At 43.6% G+C, this 21829-nt stretch overlaps 1 protein-coding gene across 2 annotated transcripts in view; it reads left to right on the top strand.

Annotated features, from left to right (window-relative positions):
- magi3a (membrane associated guanylate kinase, WW and PDZ domain containing 3a) overlaps positions 1-21829 on the top strand; it is a 126724-nt gene that overhangs the window by 53036 nt on the left and 51859 nt on the right. The window lies entirely within an intron of this gene.

Here is a 21829-nt window from a genome sequence, read left to right as displayed (position 1 = left end):
AGGCCATATGGTTATATATCATATTATCTTAATCCCTTGGTAACCATCTTCATGAATGGCAGGAGTTGTCCTTGTGGTTTCTGTGTCACAGTCAAGTTGTTGTTCATGGTGAAGTGAGTATAATAGTATGCATACTTTCCAAGAACAAATCTGAGCATTGGATACGTCAGGTTCACAATAATCTTCTCATGTTGTTGACACGTTAGAGTCAAAAGTTTTTACAAAAGGAATTTTAGATATCTCTTTTGTTTTTTATCTCAGTTAATCTGAAAATTCTGTCAACAGCCATAAAAATGATCCATTTCTGGCATGTTTTTAGGAATGTTGTTTTAAATCAAGCTATGAATAATATATGAACAAACCCCTCAGTAAGAACTTTCAAAATTTAGTTAGAAATATAACTGGAAAGTTTGGTATGTGTATGTTTAAGTGCTACTGAAGTGGGTTGAATTACATTGTATTTTTCATTTATCTGACCTATTTTCATCCGGTGTTGAAGTCACTGATATGTGTGCCATCTACCGACCTCAATCTGCACCGCTGGGTGCATTGCAGGTAACACAATTCTAACAGGAAGGTAACATAATTTGACTGGGGAACGGACTTTGACACACACACATCAAAACGTGTCCTATATTGTGTCAATGACCGGGAGTTGTAACCGCATGTGTTGAAAGAAAGTGTTGTGTGCATGCGGATGGATTGTTATTTTGCAAAGCTTTGCCTGAGGTTTGCTTCCACATAGAATTATTCTGTGTGTTGATCAGAGTTGGGATTAAAAGTTTGGATGAGCCGTGTCAGTCTTAAGTTTGGGAATGGCTGCTCTTAAAGGCTTTTGTGTGCTTCTTTTCCGCTATAGTTGGCCAGGTGTAAAAAAAACAGGCAGAGCTCAGGGCTTTCAAAAAGTTCAGTGCTGAAGCGCATAAATGGGCCTTCTCCACAGAACACATTTTGACATGTCAAAGCATGAAAAGGTGTAAATAATACAATTATTAATGGCTGGATTCCATTTAAGTTCTTCAGATTTTCAGAGTTCTAGTATTGTGCGTGCCAGGTCACTGTCACACAGTCATTACGGGGACACATGAATGGAGTGGAGCCATTGTTAAAGCTATTTTATGCTTTTCCCCACTATGACAGGTCAAAATGTCTGCTGTGCAAAAGTCTCGTTTCCACCGTGTTGGCAGTGATGCAGAGGTGGAAGGCTGGAAAGTGTGACTGAAATTGTGCGAGCCAGCCTCAAGAGATACGCTCCTATGGACAGTCTATTCCCACTCTACCTTTTTAAATCAGCCTTCAACACTCACTGGGAAATCTTGCCGCAGTACCAGTGTGCTATCTGTAAATGCAATATTTTACCTTCCAGTCTCGTATACCAAGAATTTCTTCTGCTTTATAATACCTGCCCCTTACTATGACGGTTAGTGTCTCACTCTGTAACTACAAGGGAAAGGTAAAAGCACACTGTGGCTTGGTGGACGACATGTTGCTCAGTTGAAGTTTGTTTCTACTTGAAGTTCTCTGCAGATACATTAATGTAACTGGTTACAGTCCGGTAAGAAAGCTTGTTTTTGTCGTTAGAGGGGTTGAAAGAGCCCAGCTGGACCCGTGCACAGTGCCTGTGTCCCCATGCTGTAATGTTTCTTTTCTAGTGGCAGCAGTGTGCTTGAGAGTGCTGGGTTGAAGCGCTCGCTCACGATCTGCTCCCACAAATGGGCTTTTCTGTCTCTGTTATGATGAAGGATTGACGGACATGACTAGAACAAGCTTCTCCTCCATCTTCTTGGTTACCAGGGTGACAAGTCCTGCCCCATCTAACATACGATTGGTTGCCTGAAAAAGAGTGACAATGACGACACCAACGCCTTTCTGAAAAGTTGAGAGATTTTCCAATTAGAAACACCAGGAGCAGCTGCAGCTGTGCAGCTGTGCCCGGTGCAGCATCTTTTCCCCAGGCGGCTCTCCTCACTGGGTACAATGGGGGAAAAGACGCTGTCTCATGAAGAACGTTATGTGGACATGAGCTGAAAATGAATTTTTTGAAAGAAAATCAAAAGATGCATTTCTGTAAATAAATATTTCTTATGAGGATGTTGAGTCAGACATAAGCAGAATGAACACTGGAAAAAATTTAAACCCCTTCAAAGACCAAAGTGTCCGGTTTGATCATGTTCGCAGCTCTTTCCACTCTTTTGCATCATCGTCATGGATAGAGCTGTGTCCAAAAGAGTGTTTGAGAAGGGGATTTAAAGAACCGAAAACTCACCAAAGTAAACCAGATAACCAATTTTAATATTATTTTTAACATAGTTGACCTGTTTGAAACAGAATGGACCACGTACGGTCACACAGCAGCAGCAGTTTATATTCCCGACAGAGTGAAGAACTGTGTGCGACACTGCTTTTACTTCTCGACAAAACAACCTGCACCAGTGTATCCGCACAGTCACCAGGATTGAAATGCCCCAGAAGGCATCAGGATGATTGATGCTTTTCCCTTTCGCACTGCCTTCCTCCTTTTTTTTTTTCTCCCCCTAAACAACTCTTGAGCCTGAACGCAGCCTGGTAATGAAAAGACAACACATTGAAACCACTCTGACGCTAATCTGACGTCACCACTCTGTGCTCCTTGAGGCTTTTCTGTTTTTTGGACAACTACCTTTTCTCTCACTTACGTAGTCAGTCAGCTTTGATGTCAGTATTTTGACTTAGACTCTTCCTCTTCCCTTGTCTGACTGTCTGTCTTTGTGCCGTCAGACAGCTTTGCAGCATAGTGAACCTCTGCCTCTGTGTGCACTGCATCTAATATTTATATGTAGTATGAAGGCGGATAGCATGCCAAGCAGCCAAACGCCATGTGTGAAGCCGGTGGAATCTCTATTCTTATATATGCAGTGTTGGCAGGCTGGATTTGACACAGAGTCATATAGCACTGGAGATGCAAATCTATGATACGCTGCCTCTCGCCCTCCCTGTCTGTCTGTTTTCTATTCTTCATCATTATTATTCTCATTCAAAAAGGGGCCCTAAAGCAGGCTGCCTTCAATATGAGCAGGCATTCCAACATTTATCCTTGCAGAATTCAATTACGTTTTTCCCCTTTTTTTGCCTTTTCTTTCTCGCTCTCGCTCATCCAAAACCTTGAAACTGCTTTTATCATTTTTCATAACAATGTCCCAATATCATAAATCTGAGCCAGTGTTCATTTCACACCATGTTGTGTGCGATTGTGCCAGGGGGAAGGAGGGGAGGACAGATATAAGTGACATCAATCACAGGCTGGTTCATCACTTGGCTTGCCCTCAGATACAGCGTTTAGAGCGGCTGCTCCCCGAGTTGTTAGTGTTTACAACCTGTGTCTGCTTTTCTTTTAAAGCAGGCTTTTTATCTCCTTTGGGCTTTCTCAATCTGAGGGACCCTTCTCTTGGCTGGTTTTCTTATCTGATCCCTGGGGGGTCATAAAAGAAAACTGCTTTCCCAGTTGACAGTAGGACAGCTTCATTTCAGTATATGACCTAAAAGATCTCGGTCGCTGTTTTGCTGGTACTTCCTCACTTTTTAAGTCACCATTCTCTTGTATTCTGGAGCTGGAGTTTTGTTTTAATCACAACAAAACAATTTGAACCTTCTGGAATTAATTTTCTATCTTAATAGCTCGTAAAACCTGGCTGGATTTTTGCAGAAGTAATAAGGAAAAAAACATAATGTGAATAAATTATGCAGAAAGGATAATCCTTTTTTACGTCTTTATATGCATGTCATGAAGGGTTTACAAATGTGTATATTCATATGCAAAATTCAGTGTGTAAGATAAATGAGTGTGGAGTCTATTGTCGAAACATAGTCACAAGGTTTTTTAGCCGTTGTAGCGACGTGGCTCCAGGGACGGCACTGAAATCACTCCTCTACCATTGCATGGATTGGCACAAAGTGGTGCAGACATTCATGGTGCCCAGTGGATGAATCCTGATGACTTTTTTCCTCTATCGCCACCAGCGGTTTGAGGTCCTTGTTGTCGAGTGAAATGTCAGTGACATCTTTTGTGTGACTGGACAGTAACATTTTGTACAGAAAGTCATGTTCCCCACTGGATGAATCGTAACTACTTTGGGGATTTTCCTCACTCATCTACAGCTGTTCTCAGGTCATATTGTCATTTTGGTTTATGCCAAACAGTAGTCCGCAGTTTGAGTCACACCACTGGATATTTTTAAGGAGACCTGCGGACATTCCCATCCGTTATTGTGGCGACCAAAACCTGCTACTTTAAGTCAAACCGTGATGTTTTCCTAACCCTAACAAAGTAGTGTTGTCCCTAAACCTAACCAGAGCATGAAAACAGCGTCATGAAAAGAGAGGAATAGAAAATTCAACCTAAACAAACAAACAAATGTACATTTGCAACATGGGTTGAAACATCAGAATGTTAGCATCACGACTGGAAAGATGAAGATATATATTTTCTTGGTTAACAAAAAGATAATAACTGGATAAAGGAGTCACTGTTTATCATTGTTTTTGTGAGCATGCTGACGTTAGCATTCAGCTCAAAACACCACTATGCCACAAATAAAGCCTCAAAGAGAAGCTCCTTTTAACTTTGCCTCTGTAAAAGAACACTTTTAGATCCCTTGCAATTTGGGAATGTCTTTCATCAGCATTTGCACGCCTTGATGTTGGTACAGTGTGCACAATGTTTTTCTCCCTGAGCATCATATTGTACCTTATTCGCCCCTTAAAGTTCAACTTCTGTCTAATCTCTTCCCAAAGAATTGTTTCCCCAGGAACAATCTGTATCGTCTGATCTCTCAGTGAGATAAACAGCGCTGCCGAATTTCCTCACTTTCTTCCGTATCTTGACTGCTGACTGACGGAGGCCTATATCTTTAGATGTGCTTTCCTTTTTTTCAACAACCCACCAGCTTTATGAGCCTCACAAACTCTTCATTTTAGGTTCGGCTTACAACAAGGCCTATTTAACAGTGTTGTCTGATCCCTCCCAGAATGTGTTTGTAGCTGCGAGATTGCCGGATAATTTCTCAAACCAGTTCCCTCCGTCCTTATTAGCTTGTTTTTCTGTGTTTGACATCGTAAGTGTCTGCTGTTTTGACTGAAGCCGACATATTCAGACTAATTAAAACCAAACAGTGCAGCAATGTAGTTAATTATAAAGTCTTTGCAAACATCTCACACTCACAGTGGAAGTCATCCTGTTGGTTTTTGTGCGTGCCTGCCTCTTCCACCTGTTTGTTTAATACTGACAATATTTTTCCACCATGTGAGGACAGTGTCACCGACTTATTAATGGCTTTGAATAAAACAGGAGTAGAAATATGGTTTAATTTTGAGTAAGTTCAATTGCTGTCTCTCGTCAGACATCTTGCACACTTGTATTTCCTTCCCGTGTGATGCCTCTGGAGTAGAGCAGGTCAAAGGGTCAGTAACCTCATTTGGCTGAGACAATAATAACATGAAATCAACCACACGCTACACACAGCTCCGCGTGTCTCGGGCAGACCTTGTAAATTTCATGCAGGGATAATTACACTGGTTTACACTCTGGCAGCCCACATACAGCAGAGTTTCATTATCTTTGCGTTTTTTTTCCAAGCATATTTAATCCAAAGAGGGTGAGCAAAGTCAAAACAGGCCCGAGGTCTAGAGACAATTAGTTAAAAGCCGCTAACACAACAATGAGTGATGCCTCAAATCCGAGTCAGGCTGTGGGATGAAAACTGGACCGTTCTGTAATGGCGTTTCCTTCGCCTGCCTCTGCCGGCTAATTGAAAATGTATTTATTCCTCTGAATAAGCGCCCGCTCTCCGCTTTTTTTCCCCTCCTTCACTATTAAGAAGATTTGCTGCGAGCGTTTAACTTCGTCGGTCCACTTAGGAGGGAAATGGTTTGAAAACGACTCATCATCAATGCCATGGGTTTGTGTCGACTCGATTAAGTGGCAGAATGTCTTTGAAGCGCCGGAGTTTGATTTTGCACACATGTGCCGGCTTTTTCTCCCAAGAAGGGCTTCAGTGGGGCAGAGCAGGCCGTGATGTCGTACGAGTTCATTTCAGTGGAGCAAATTTTATTTTTTAATTGCCTCTCTGTGCTCTCCACTCCTCACTGTTGATACTAAGTCAAATGAGAGGAATGGTAAAGTTACAGACATCACAATGTGACCGCGTGTGTCAGGACATTTCTATGCCTCCTTGCCACCGATAGCCATGGCAGGAGGCATTATATTTTTCAGGGGTTGTCCATCAGTCCATCCCATTATTGTGTTCGCAATATCTCAATAACACCATGAGGGAATTTCTTCAAATTTGGCACAGTGTCCACTTGGACTCAAGGATGAACTGATTTTGGTGGTCGAAGGTCAAGGTCATGGTAACATTTGGCTATTACTCAACAACTCGTGATGATTTTCACACACGTCTAAGAGGATCAAATGATTAAGTGATGGCATATCATATATCTAACAGGTCAAAGGTCAGCTTCACTATGACGTCATGATATTCTGCAAAAAAAAATAATTTCCAGCCGCTATTCAACGCCAAAGCTCAGGAGGAGCAACTCGACTGGTGTCGCAGAGGCATACAGCTGTACTTCTTATTCATGACGAAACATTTTGTCATGGAAGTGAGTCCCTCTCCCCTCCTCTTCTTCCTCTGCTGCTCGCTACAGTATGTTAACCAGGGAAGGCTAGCGCGAGGTGTGGAGTGGAACAGATGTCATTATGCATGCTTCTGTGGATCAGCTAATCACAGGCACCACCTGGGTGTGCTGATTGCTATTAATCCACTATTGTAATTGAAAATTAGGGGTTGCACCGCAAATCGTGCTCTCTCTTTTTTTTTTTTCCTGCTTCGGCCCTAATAGATTCCCAACGCCTGCTCCCTGACAGACTTGTCATTCACACTGAGAGCAGTCACACAAAATCAAACCCTGAGGTGCAAAGAAAAATACTCAGTTATGCCTGACATAATTATGCTGTTGACTTTCTCTTATTACAGTGGGGCTGTTTAATCTCTATGAACATTTCACAAACTGTTCAGCAGTGTGAATGTATGGAGTTGCATTCACAGGCTGGCAGGTTGAAAACTCTTAGCCAAGGACACACTGCTGCAAACTTCGCCCCCACAGTTCACCCCTGAATATGAATCGGTGTGTAGAGTATTGTTTGTTAAATGATGGTGAGGCTTTTGTGGCTGATGCAAAGTGAAATATTTCAATCAGTCCCTGTCACATGGCTTCCAATCTTCCTCACAGGTGACGTAAATGAGACCTGCTGGCTGTGTTGTGAATCAGTTCCCAGTGCAGTTTTATACGTTTTTATTCAACCGATATACCGTCTCCATGAGTTACCCACTAATAGGAGACCTCGCCACGGAGCCCGGTCCTCATCCCCCTCCTTCTCCCATTGATTATCCAGTTCAGAAATATTCTCAGGGAAATCAGAGAGCGGTATGAATTCCCCTCCACAGTCGATTAAAGTCATTATTGTCTTTATCACTGGCATCCTCATTCTCTTCACTCCCACTGGGACATGTGCCCTAATAAAGGGACGCCCTGTTTGAGTAATTAAGCCTAATGAATCCCCCTCACCTGGGGTTACATGTCCTTAATCTGCTCATCCACCTGTGAGCTTCTGTGTGTAAGAGTGTGTGATTGTGAGTATATAACCTAATGCTTAATTGGTGTATCTGTGTTCATGCTTTTGGTTTTTTTAGCAGTATTTTTGTGTGTTACTGCACAAAAGAGGAACCTCACTCTAATCCCTTGTTCCCATTATGTAAAATGTTAAAAATGCACAATCAAAAACACACCTAATTTGTTTATTCATGTGTATTTTTGTTTTTTTGTGTGTAGTTCAAGTTCTTTGTGTTTTCCAAAGGGCTACATAAAACAAGCCGTACTTACTTACTTACTAAACAAGATTGTAGGTTTCACTTCAACATTGGTGGGGACTCTGGGGGATCTTTCCTCAGAAACTTTTTCAGCTTCAGACACTTAATTTCCTGCATTTTGGTGAATTTGTATGCATCAATTCATGGTGCAAATGCTTTTGTTTATGCAAAGGGAATCTATTGGAATATATTGCATTAAGGCTCTTAGTTATTCTGTATCGCTTTCAAATGTTTATTCCCAACTTTTCTTGTTTAATATTGTCCCTGTCAACACTCGCGTGGTCGTGATCTCCTCTTCTGTCCTCTTTTGTGTCTTTTAAATAAGCTCTTTAAAGATGTTCACCTCAATGATGAATGAACTGCTTTTAATTAGTTTATAAACCCCTGTTCTATCAAAAGGTTAAAACAGATCCCACATATCTAGTTTTTTAAATGACTTTCAGAAATCATTAACCTTCCAACTATTATTTTTTTGGTAATACAACACATTTTGGTCATAACCAATTATAACATTACCTCAAGATTAGTTAGCAAGTGAACTCAAAAAGCCATAACCTATTACTCAATGTCTTTTCAAAATAAAAGTACTCATCTGGCTTCATTTTTTCTTGGGTTTGTTTTTTTGTTTTTTCTTCTTTATTCACCAGATCGTGCATGCACATATGAACAATATGAACATCCTAACAAATACAGAAATGAGGGACGCAGATTGGTAACTTAAACAAAGGAAAAAAGAGAGAAGTATATGGTTTTATTCATGCACAAAAAGAGTTTCTTGTTTTGTTTTTAAGTGTACAAAAGTCGAATACCGAGAAGGCATTTCTCATGTGACAAGGCAATAAATTACTGTTGGTAAAGTTCTCCCCGAGATGGACTTAAAACTTTCTGATCTTTCGTGCTGGTGTACAAAAATTGCTTTCCTCAGAGAGCTCCTTATAAGAACCCACTAGTCAACAGCACAATAAGTTTCCTAAGTACCTACTGTTGAATGTGAAGATTGAAGATCTTTCAGTGGAAAAAAAAATCCCTGAAAGTAAATCAAAAAACAAGTAAGGCTCGTGCTATCCACTTTAATAAGTCGGGTTATGTGTGTGCAGCCGTCACTCCGCGCTGTCACGCTGATCCCCTCTCGTCTCCTTTGGTGCTGCCAGCGCCCAACTTGTTTTTGATAGCACTCAACACATAAGAGCAGGGTTGTTTTGATGCAGAGCAAGACACACTTCTCTGCGCTTAGAGATGGCAAGGCTTTCAGCTGTCAAACGAAAAACCTCGAGGAGTGTGTGAGGAGAGCACAAAAGAGGCGAGGAACGTTTGTCTCCCAATGCAATCGCGGTGCACCTCCACCTCGAAGCTGTGCACGGGGGAGTTCAAGCTCGTGTATTGAGACTCCGTCGATGCATGCATAAACATTTTTCCTCCTTCCTCCTCTCCCTCGTTTTTCCCTCTCCTCCTCCCACCCACATTCTTGACCTTTTATTAACTCATGTGTATTGTTCACTGCGTTGTTATCATCACATTTGTGTATTTTTCTGTCTGACAGTGCAGAGCGTGTCCGTTTGGGAGTATCAGAAGAGCATCTGTGGCGAAATAACCCCGATAATTATCATTGAGTGAGTCAGTGGGAGTGAGTCAATGTGTTTGTGGTCGGGGCGACCGTATCCTCAAGCATTTATTGACATTTCAATATGTCTCTGAAATAATATCTCTGTGGTTTTGTGCTTGTGCGTGCAGTTTGTCAGGAGAGACAGTGTTCGGGAGGTTGCAGGGGTTATGTTTTGGTTGATGCCAGTCCACTGAATCAGTTCATTTTTTATCAGGCTTTCTCAGAGATCTGACTCTCATCAGCTCCGGTCTTTTGTCATGACAGAAGCCATCCTGCACTTTTTAAAGTTAGCCTCTGAAAGGGGTGACCTACCCTCTTTGCTCGGACGTGTGACTGTGACTGAACGCCAGGATGAATAAGAGCAGTGAGTCAGCAGGAACCACCGCACATGGAACGAATCAATCTGACAAAATCCCAAACCCCCTCCCTAACAGAGAGCTCCGGAGAGCTATCTCCGTGACATCATACTTATAACAAAGACCTATGGATCGACAGGGAGAGGACTCTGCTCTATTAAAAATTGGCTCTGACTGGATCAGTCCCAGAACAACACAACACCATGACTCACTCCACTCAGGCTGGGTGTCATTACTGCCATGGTCTCCCAGTGCTCTGTTCATTCCTGACAGAAAGACCCCTAATATTTTCAGGATGCTAACAAAGAGGCTCAGGCTGTGGATCAACACATGTGTGCGTTTCCTTTAAGCGTCAGTCACAGTCTCCTTTTGTATGACTGCTGTGAATGTAGGGAGCAGCATGAATACACATTTGCAGAGCTGCTATTAACTTTTGTCAGACACATACCTACAAATGCATGAGCCCAATCCAAAACACAGCCGTTGCCTCTTTAGCCCTACCCCACCATTGTGCACCTAGGGTGTCCTGATTCTTGTTGGGGTCGAGGTTTTTCAGAAGCACACTTCAAACTGAGGGTTATGAGAACTCTTTCAATGGATTATGATCCTTTTCTTCATAACAAATCTCAGCAAAATAGCAGCATTACACATTCAGTATCTACAGTCCTGAGTCTTCCCGTTTCCCTCTTTTAAAGACGAATACATACGACCACTTCCTGGTGTTATGGCGAGGTTCATCCTTTGTCTTTGTTCCTGCCCTCGACCAAGAAGCTGCACAGAAACAAAACACAGTCAGTTATGGTCGCCACTAGTTCTTTGAGGCTTTGTTCTGTCTGGGCCCAGGTTGCTAATGTTAGCCTATATAGCCCCACTAGTGACCTGATAATGAAGCAGTGTTCTTTTTTTTTTGATGACTTGATTGATAGCGTGAAGTTGTGAACAAATTGCGAGCGTCCACGCTTTTCTATCTGTCAGATAAATGGTGAAATGGCATTTTGATAACACCACGATTGCTGCAGTTGCGCCGTAGAAATCACCGCAGCTGAAGACGGCATTTTTGGAAATGTCCAGCCGTGTCTGTGTACACAAACGCCATCGATGACAACTGAAGAAGTGTGAGGCTCTTGAAGGGATTTCAAACACTTCTCCTTGTAACTCTGTTCTGAGGGGCACTAGAAACTGAGACGTAGGGGTAAAAATTAGAAATTGTATCGAGCCATATACACAGATACAAACATGATGTGTGTGGAGGGACCACACACACTCTGCAGTGTTTACAGAGAGGGTGTTGGCTGACTGAGTTGAAGCCATTTTTTCTATCTCGTAACAGCATCAAGCACACAGATGTTCGTTTTGATTCACCCCCACACCCCACCCATTAGTTCCATCCGTCATGTGCAAGAATTATTTATTAAACATAACTAACGTCTGCTATGTGCAACAGGAAGAATACAAATTTCAGTCACCAGGGGAGAGCCTTGAACACAGCATGGGGTAAATATTCAGTTGACATTCAGTGGTTGTCGGCAGGTTTCGCCTCTGATTCTCTTCATATCTGCTCTCCAGCGTCCGGCTGCTAAAGCCTTTTCATCTGCTGTGAGTGACTGATGTGGCTGCCCTCTCCTCCCTGGGCATCTGCCCAGCTTATTGAGCAGCCCCTTGTGTGTGCCTTCAAAGAGATACAGATAAATCACGGACTAAATGTCAGTATCCAGTGGCTGAGCGATGTCCATAGGCTTCACCAAGCTAAAGTCATGCGCTCAGTAACCCACCCACCATAACTCTCTAGCCCATTCTCTGCACACACACACTTGCAACACAGGCGCACACATCTCTCAGTGAGAGGGATGTAAGGTGAACACAGGGCTGAAATGACTGAAGTCCAGCCAGCTGACTCATTTCATTGATAGGCGAGTATCCTGTTCTGCAGCCAGAGGCTCCCAGCACATGATGGATGGATGTAATGTAGGAGAGTGGTTTCTCCTCGTGCACCCCATTTCTACCTGACCTCCTGGAGATGGACGGCAGGGGTCAGGTTGTGACTGTGGGTGTGTGCATGTTTGTGAGAAATGGTGGATACACCTTTCCCTGAACCTGGAATTAGTCTTTTTTAGCCACAGCCACTGGTGACAGTAGGAGGAAGTGAAGGACCAGCCAAGGACCTCCACAGTGAAGTGTTGTCAGTGATGAAATGTTACAGGAGGTTATACATTCGGTATATACCCACCAAGGTGCCCCTGATAATCTAACAATATGATATATTAATCTTATGATTGTCAGTTTGCATTTATCTCTGCAGTAGAGATCGATCTGCAACTGAATCTCCAGGTAACACAACTGAACATTAAAGCAAACAAAATGTAATTTTCTGAACAAAGAGTCTCATCCCCAGGTCGTCAAATACCGACGCTCTGGGTTGGCGGCCAACCCGAGCTGCCAGCCCAGAGCGTGAGTATTTGATGACCTGGTTGACGAGACTCAACAATCAACTTTGTTTCTCCAGGAAGTTACATGTTGTTGCTTTCAATCAAACACTAACACAGTGATTACAGTGGGCGTTAAAGCGTGAAAAAAGCATTCCAACTCCTGATGGTTATTTTTTGTTGATTTCCCCTGAAGCCACTAGCAGGGCTAATCCCACTTTTATGTGACGATGCCGCTGGCCCCTTTCTTCATGACCCTACATTTTCTACAGGAGAGGAGATCTGAATTTGTAAAGGGAGGGAAGAGAGATGGTGCAGCAAAACAGCATGCTCCCTTTACTTCAGTAAGAAGCAGCGGTGTTACTGTGAAGAAGTCCTGACAAAGTTTGACTAATTTGCTCGAGCACTGAGGAATTCTAAAGATTAGTACTAACATAAACTTTCTAACTAGGTAGATCGGCTCCTTTAGTGATGCTGTTGCTTTTTATACTGTAGTTGGATGAGTTGAAGCTGATTTCAATTACTTCATGTACCGGCTGGGTATTTTATTTTATGATAATGCAAAGTATTTTATCACTAGATCATCACATGTTTTGTATTTACAATCTTAATCTGCAAATGTAGTGGAGTAGAAATGCAAAGCAGCCTTAAAATGAAAGTGCACAAGATACATTTCCTCACATTTGTGTCAGTATACAGCACTTTATTAAATTACCATAATGAACTACTCACTGGCTGGTCTACTTCATGCCAGGAGAACTGAGTTAAAACCAGGTAAATTACTGCATCTCTGACAACCAGCAAACTATTTAATACCACTGGTGGAAAGAAACAATTCAAGTAATGTACTTAAGAATCATTTTGAGGTACTTGTACTTTATTTGCTTTCCGACCAATCGTCCAAAACTTGGTATCTTAGTGGAGAAAGTAGAGAAATGCAAAAGCAAATGTTTGCCTCATAAAACTGACTGGTGTTCTCACTTGATAAATGTTTGTAGCTAATCAATTAATTATCTAATTGCTTCAGCACCGATGTATGCAAATGTGGCCCTGGCATGCGCCCGTGTCAGCAGGACGCCCTTTGAAGATGTGTGCGAGTGTCGAGGGTGGTGGCAGCATCTGGGTCAGCCCTGGCAACGAGAGCTGCACACGTCAAATCAGCAACTGCAGCACCGCGGGCTGCACTTTCCAATACAATGCCTTCTGCACCGATGTGCATATTATTAGCAGACGTACTTAAAACATCACTGCTGACATACCCGAGGCCTTTGAACGGCGCTTTACACACACATATGCAAGCCAAGAGAGCGGTTACCTCAGTAGGTACCTGTCACATGTATACCTCTGTCACCATTACGAAGAAATCTCTGATGCAGTGTCGTCTGGGTGTTTCCAGCTCCCTTTTTTGGGGGTAAAAATGTTAGCAGTGTTTGTGTGTGCCTCTGTGAGAGAAAGGAAAAGCACAAGATAGAGAGACTTTTGTGTCTCCTGGGGTTCTCTCTGATGCATCGGGCGGCATATTGTCAGTGACAGCCCAAGTTATTGAGGCTAAGAGCGCATCACTTTACTCGCACTGCAGAACCCGTAATCCACAAGAGCCTCTGAAGTTTCTGCTGCTGCTGCTGCCGCCGCTCCATCCATCTCCATGTGGTTTCCCCTCTTTCAGATCCTTCTACAATACGCTGATTGCTCCCTCCCCACGTAGCGTCTTTCATTCTCTCTGATCCGCTGATGACAATGAAACCCTTTGTCTCCGCCTCCATACGATGGGATGCAAAGATCACTCTCTATCATGGAGATGAGGCGAAAAAGATTGTTCGACTCTTTGATCTCTTCTTTCTCAGTCGGTTTCCCTGGAAGCCAATCGCGTGTTGGTGTGTGTGCACGCATCTATGCTCACGTGCGGTACGAGTGGGTGTTTTTTGTTTTAACTGAGGTTGTGTGCATGTGTTTGTGTACAGCAGGTGCGTGTGTGTGTGTGTGTGTGCAAATAGACAGACGGAGAGCTCAGACCACATTGATTGCAAACAGCGGCAGGCTTTTGATGATGCGCAGTACAGAAGGGAGGTTCTGCTTCTCTGCATTACATCCTGACAGGCTCCACACAACAGATCAGCCAAATGAACAAAGGGGGCACAATGCGCACACATACACACACCTAGATAAACCATAGTGCTCCCGTCCTGAGCTCTGCCGCAGTATGCATTTTCATCCATTCATTTTATCTTGTTTGTATGCCTCACGAGGGGGTTGACCTCACCGTTAGAGGTTTTAGAGCTGTGCATTTTTAAGCAGACCAGAGGTGCAGGGATATTGGAACAGGGAGATGAAAGAGAAACCAGTGGCTAAAGAGACAGGTGCTAAAGCCTAAAGATACCTTGTTAAAAATCTTGGTCTTTTCATCCTCTCTACCATCCTTTCTCTCTCTTTCCGTATCAGTCTTGTTGGTCATAATATTGGAAATACATGCTTGAACAATGCCCTTGGCGGTAGTGGACAACAGAGCTCTCCATGGCTCGTTAAGGTCTGTCTTGCTGTATTGACCCGGGTTTCTCTCTGTTGTTTGTTAGTTTCTTCTTTTGCAGTGCCTCCCTGAATAGCAGGCTTTACACTGTAGGACACATGCCTTGGGCCAGTAGCCCCGGTCTCAGTGTCTGGTTCTGCACTGAACTGTTAGTGTGGCACACGAGACCTCCTGAGGTGGTCGGCACATGAAACCGGATCATTAGTGTCACTATTAGCATTGCAGCTGCCCCCCTTGGTAAACAAAACTGCCATTGTCAGCTCAGCCGTGATGTAAATTATTTCCTGGTTAATAGCTTAATTAAAAACCACAGATCCCAGACTCAATTCACTTCTAAATATAGCTCATAGGGGGCTACTTTTGATTCTGAAGTGAATGAGATGGTTTCTGGCTATAAACAGAAAAGCTGTAAAACTGCCCCACAATGACAGGTGTTTTGAACAGCGATTAGCTCATGGATGTGCGTGTGATGTAATCGGTTACAGTGACAAGACTCGCTGGTGGCACGCCAGACGCTGGCAGCACTGTGAGGCTGAATGTAGCGAACACAGTGGTGCCTTGAGCTAAATGCTGAAGGCTAACATGCTCACTCACACATGCTGAGCAGATATTATGCTCACCATCCAGTTTTTCGCCATTAAATTTAAGCGTGTTAGCACACTAACATTTAACTGTTAGGGGAAAAAAATGTTGGCAGTATGTGAAAGTAAGGAGTCACCAAAGTTATTAGGATTCATCCCGTGGGGGACATGATTGTCTGTATCATATTTCTTGGCAATTAATCAGTTGTCGAGACATTTCACTCAGAGCCACAAAGATCAATGGTTGGGCGCGGTGAAAAGTTAGGGGAACTGTCAACGCCGAGATATTTCACTGGATAAGTTAAAGCTACGATTTGCTGGTGGCACGACATGAAAACCATCAACATCCTCCAGGGGCCATAAATGTCTGTAGAAAAAAATTCACGGCAGTCCATTTGATAGTTGTTTAGACATTTCAAAGTCAAGGAAAAGGAAGAATCATCAAAGGACGCATTAGGATTCATTCCCTGGGGACCATGAATGTCCAATGTACAGAAGACCACATTGTGCCAATCCATCGAATACCAGTTGATAGATTTCAGTCTGGACCAAAGCAGTGGAGCAACAGACCAAGAAGAGACCGAAACAAACATCAAACCATCAAATTAGTTATTCCTAATTTAACCCTCTAACACACTTAATTCAGCTCTGGACGGTCCTAACATTTTTTAGTATGGATGACACCTATGGGCAGTTAGTCTGACCCACTGTTTTGCAGGGGCATCGTTGGTGCCTCCTGGGCTTCCCACCGCCCAAGATGATTGTGATTGGTTCAAAGAAATACAAACAAGCCACAACATCTTCCCCCCTATACCAGAATGATAATGGGTGGAGCCAGACCTTCCTCCAGTGCTGACACAGCCCTAGTGGAGATAGGTCTGACTATGCGAGGCTAATGGGCAGCAAGCCGCTAACCACCGCAGTGATGGTGGTGGGAGTGTCCACTGAGCTGCACTGAACCTGAAAGACTGCAGGGCAGAAAGCAGTGCTCAGGGAAGCGGTTGGCGATGGATACTGGGCGAAGGAGAGGTTAAAGTCATGATCTGTCAGTCTGCTCCTCATCACAGGAAGTCGGACAGGAGAAAGGGAGAAAGCCCCGCCCGCCCAGGATGACCTCGGGGTGGCTGTGACTGTTCTTTCACCTCCCTGCCCCAGCTCAGAATCCAAAGAAGGGACAGAGAAGACTGGGCGAGGCTCGACCTCACCGTAATTTCAGCTTTTTGTTAAATGTCTTCCTCTAAGCCGCAATAGGATTAGAAATGACAAATTCAAGGTCACTTCACTGTGTCTGGGAAAAAAAAAAAAAGCTTGACACTTTTTGTCACATGCTTTAACACAGTGACTGGCAAGGACACAGTGCCTTCAATTAATCCAATCTCACCTCTTTCAGCAATAACTCATTATACCCTCCTACACACTTCAGCTGGCTGCTCTGAAGTTGTGAGATTGTAGACACATTGTACTTTAAGTATCAACAGAATAGGCGTGTGTTATTAAATGGGCCAAGAAAGCACTGAGCCACTTTTATTTCAAACATGTAACTAATGGATATTTAGTACAGTCAGCCAACAATAGCAGGAAAGCCAATCCAGAGCCAAGAATATATTTCTGAATGCTGAGTGCTTTGGGACGCCATCTGTGTCTTTTGCCAAGTGGGCTGATGATTATCACATTGACTATAATATGCCCGCAACATTAAGCCTGCACGCAATGTGTCGCAGGACTATTCCTTTCAATTATCTGCTTAAAGAGTTGATCATGCAATTCTGCCAAGGGTGCAGGGATTGTCCTTGTGGCACGGCAAGCTCAAAATCGTATGAAGAGTCACATCTCTCTCTCTCTGCTCTGTTATTAATAGGAATGTGAGGCTGATGGCTGCTGACTTCTACTGCGAAACGTGTTGGAAACTTTTGATATATTATTGCAAAAAGGACAAAGTTTGAAGCAAAAAATGGATGTTGTATAAGGAGTTTTTCAACCTGGTCATTAGTCATTTTAAACCAGAAAACACCCAGCTTGTGCAGACTGACCTGATGTTGAGATACAATCCCACTAATTGGATTTTAAGAGGGATGTGTCTAACCTGAGGGAAGGGAGAGGGCAATCGGCGACATTGATTACCTTCATGAAACATTTTTCATCCCAAAGCCCCCATCTCCATCCACAATTAATCTCTCGGGCTCTGCAGCCACTAATTGACTTCACACTGCCGGCCAATTACATCTCTCACCTGAAACAGAGGCTGTAGGAGCAGCAGAGCTTGTCTCAGACGGGAAAACACACCAAGTGTTTAAGAGGAGTGTAGTGGTAGTTCTGCCATTATCACTTTCACTGCACATGGGTTTCGGGCGATGAGACCATTGTTATTGGAACCCAAAATGCTTGTCTGTCTGTCTGTGTCCCATTTGTCTCTCTGCCATTTTAAGGGAGGAAGTGAAGAGTCTGGGTGTCCCTTAAATGCCAATAAACTGTTGAGTCTCTCTCTGCCTGCCACGCAGAATGAGGCCGGACATTCTGCTAGCCTGAGTTGCCAAATGCACCTAACAAGGTGGTAATTAGCAGATGGCAGGGGCTTTCTCTCGCTCTTTCCGGAGCTGCACCGCTGTCAGAGAATCGCCTCATTAGACGCCCACTGACACCCCTGCCGGTGACATCTCTGCATCGCTTCCCGCTCTCATTTAGGAAAAACATTGCGTCTATGCAAGGACATTGTAATTTGACTGCTTTTTCATCGGGTGCCTAGTTAAACATCTTAACTTCAGTCAGTTGTTTTGGCCCTGGCGAAGTGAGGCCATGTTGGTGTGCCAAAAAGTCAGCCAAGCTGTAGCAGAAGACAGGTCGATTAACTTTCGGCAGAAGTGTTCTTTTGCCAAATTCATGCAGCACTCAGACTGATAGTTTCACCTGAGTGCACAGTATCTAGTGTGCAAGGTTATTTGGCAAAAAGTGGCTGTTTTTCAATTCTTCTCTCGTTGCCAAGCAATGTTATTTCCATGAAAACTCTCACTCATGAGCATGATTTAGTAGCTTTCCTAGCAGGATGGCTGTATTATTTTAGTGAATTATCTCAACAACTATTGGAGAAAATTTCATGAAATTTGGTACAGACATTCATGGTCCCTTCAGGATGAACTGTAATAACTTTGGTGATACCTTGACTTTTCACTTAATGGCATCAGATCAAAACTTCAGTCTGTTCCGATATGTGCTTTGTGTTTAGTGTTAGCATGCTAACGTGCTAAGCTTAAATGGTAAACATTATATCTGCCAAACATCAGCATTGTAGAATCACAGTTAGTTCAAAGCACAGCTGTGCCCAAGTACAAGCTCACAGACGATGGCTGTAGAGTCCTAGTCTTTTTCTCTTTACTCATTTACTGTAAACTGGGAAAAAATCTGAAGCTTATTATCTTTTCAAAAGCTTGTGGACACTTTAAACATTAAGAAAAACCCTTTATTTAAAGGCTTTGCTGTGCTATGCACTTTGATTGTGTGCCTTGCAGCAAAAAATCTGAGTCAAAAACTGTGCTGATGCTCAACCCGATTTATAATAGTAGAAGGACTGAAGCTTTTGTCTGGTCTCTTGGCTGCAAAACAACTTGTCTCTCTCTCTCAATGAAAGACTTTGTGCAAGGCACTTCAATAGTTTTGACATCAGTTACAGAAAATGACAGATGGTGAGGTGAGCTGAGAGTAGGAGTTTCCCACGGCAGATCCCAAAATGTAAGTGTCTTCAGGGACCGGGGAGAGGATGATGGGCAGGAGCATGTGCTCTGTTTTAGTTTCTGTGGATGTGTGTGTGACCAAGAGAGAGACGGGCAGAAAGTGGGGGGTTTTGTTCGTAAATCCATACAGTATGGCTTTACTCTTAGATCCGTACTTAGATCTTTTAGTATTGATCTAAGTAAGACCCCTCCTCTCGTCTTCTCTCGTCTCTTGTCCTCCCACTTCTTTTTGCACATATTTGTAGATACCGAAAAACTTTAGAAATTCAGAAAGAGCTAGAGCTAAAGGGCTTGGTTTTTATGATCTAAGAGGTGGAAGACGGGCAGAGAGGAGTAGCGACAGGCGGATGCACACATCACTTGAAAGCAAAGGCTTGTGATATGAGAGAAACACCAAAGGTTAAGTGGCTTGCAGCAGAAGAAAGAATAAAAGGGGAGATGCACGGGAAGGCTGATAGCTACTCAGAAAGCGATCTCAAACATAGGTGTGAGGAGCCCTGTGGGGATCTGCCAGGGCTGATAAATCTCCGCAGCGAGGGAGGCGAAGACGCACAGTCAGAGATGGAGCGATAGAATAATGATGAAAGGGCAGGAGTAGAGAGGCGGAGTGAGTTTCCACGTGTCTTCCCATGCATCATCATTACTCCTCTCTGCAAACGTCCTCCTCTCCCTCCCCGCGCCCCCTCTGTTTTTAATGATTCGCCATCCTTGAACTGAAGCCCCCCTCATTACCCCACCAACTACCCCCTCTTGTATGAGAGAGGGGTCTAATAGCCAGATGACAAGGCACAAAGGCTTCCATTGTGTCCAACATGCCTCGTACTACCAGCCTGGCAGGCCAGTGATGCGCTGCCTTGTAACCTAGCGGGAAGCTGAGAGTTGGCGCTCCCTCCCTTTTCTTCTCTTTCTCTCTCCGTCTCTGGAGATATGATGTAGCACGCTAACGCAACCTGACAGGCGGGCCACAAAGACTACCCTGTTAGAGGCACTTGAGTGGGAGTTTTCTTTGGGCAGGGGAGGTGATTTGCATGTGTTTGTGTGTTTGTGTGTGCGTATGAGAGAGAGAGAAAGAGATTGATTTTGTCGACCCAGTGGGGTATCTACCCTCGGGTTTGAAGGAATCCTGTGCTGACAATTAGCTCCATCCTTTGTATATACTGAAACCAGCTGATCTTTCAGGGCAGTGTATTGAAAATTGGATCCAGAGTGGCGTTCCCAAGCATGATGAAAGCCATGATGGAGGCAGAATCACTCCGGCTCACTTTAACATGTGAACAGATCTGACGCTGAATGGGATGTGTGTGTTGTTTGTGTGTGTGTTTTGGGGTTTTTCATGTCTCATAGCTTCTGGGAACATGGACCGCAGGCTTGTGGTTTTTTTCTAGTTGCAATGTGTAGCCAGACCCAGCTTTTTTGTTTCCTTGACCTAAATTCCACTCATTCATTCTGCCAGTAAAAAGTCTATAGAGTTACATAATGGAGAGGCCACGCTTCTTTTGGCCCGCGGTCCCTCACTTGGTACCTCTGGCGTGCTGCAGTTACTGGACTGTTTCAACTTAAGTAAAGCAGCAGGCGCACTCGAAAAGCCTCAGAATTCCAGAAATCACTTGAATTTTCAGCTTGTTGTGTGTGTGTGTGTGTGTGTGTGCCTGCGGAGCAAAAGTATTGAGTTTTGTCTAACACTAAGTAGGCAAGAAGTGCTTTTATTCCAAAATGTTTCCACCACCACTCTTTGGCAGATGTTTAAAGGGGAGACTCGACTTCTCAATCAGGCAACATGAATCTGCTAATCTGCAGTCCCAGCGGTAGTCGTTTCATCCCCTCAGAGAAACTTAAGTTTTGAATTTGGTGGGCGATAACTTTTTATTCCCCGGTAGCCAAGTCTATCCTTCAGTACTTCCTGCTGCTCAGAGTTTCAGAGTAAAACTCCAGTCGCGTGTGGGAAATGCGTAGGTCGCTCCTCTCTTTAAAATTTTCATTGCTTTTGCTGTGGGAATATCTTTGTTACTTCGCAGTATGATTATTTTTTTATTCAGTTTCTTTCTGCCAATATCTGCTAGTTTGAGCCCCGCCACTCATTCGAGATGTGTGTGTGTATACGCCAAGTGTACGGTGAATAGATTCGAAAAGGAGTTTAAAAAACGATTCATGCTGAAATCAAAGCAAGTTTACAATGACTTTTTTTAGCAAGCGGCAGATCAGTGAAATTGAGTAGTGAAAATGAGAAGCTTCTGGCACACTATGATGAAATATTCATCGGAAGATTAGCCAACAGCAGGGTTTAGTCTCTCAACGAGGAAAAGGCGACGCGTTTAAAATCTCCGTAGGTGTCTTTCTGGGTGAGGTGTTTTATGTTATTGACTGATGTTCCTCAAAGTAGCTTAATACAGATCTCATTTTGGAGTCTGGATGAAATAACCCACAGCCTGACTTCTGCCTGATTTTTTATTTGTCAACACTTTCTGATCTGGAGAAGATCTCAACCCCTTTGCGTCAGAGAAAACCGGCAGACATCGACAGCAAACATGACCGTGTTCTGGTCTTCGGAGAGCTGCTTCAGACCGCAGACAGAGAAGAGAATAAACAGATGTAGAACATGAAATGAGATTTTGACAAGTATTGTTGCAGCTGTGTGCTGTGTCATAACAACTGCAGCATGACGTGCTATGTAGATAGTGGGACCCCAGTGCTCAGGGTAATTGCGTCCCCCCCC

Source organism: Pagrus major, chromosome 7, assembly GCF_040436345.1.
Source record: "Pagrus major chromosome 7, Pma_NU_1.0".
NCBI lineage: Eukaryota > Metazoa > Chordata > Actinopteri > Spariformes > Sparidae > Pagrus > Pagrus major.
Note: the sequence above shows the minus strand (reverse complement) of the source record. Positions and strands in the feature narration are given on the sequence as shown.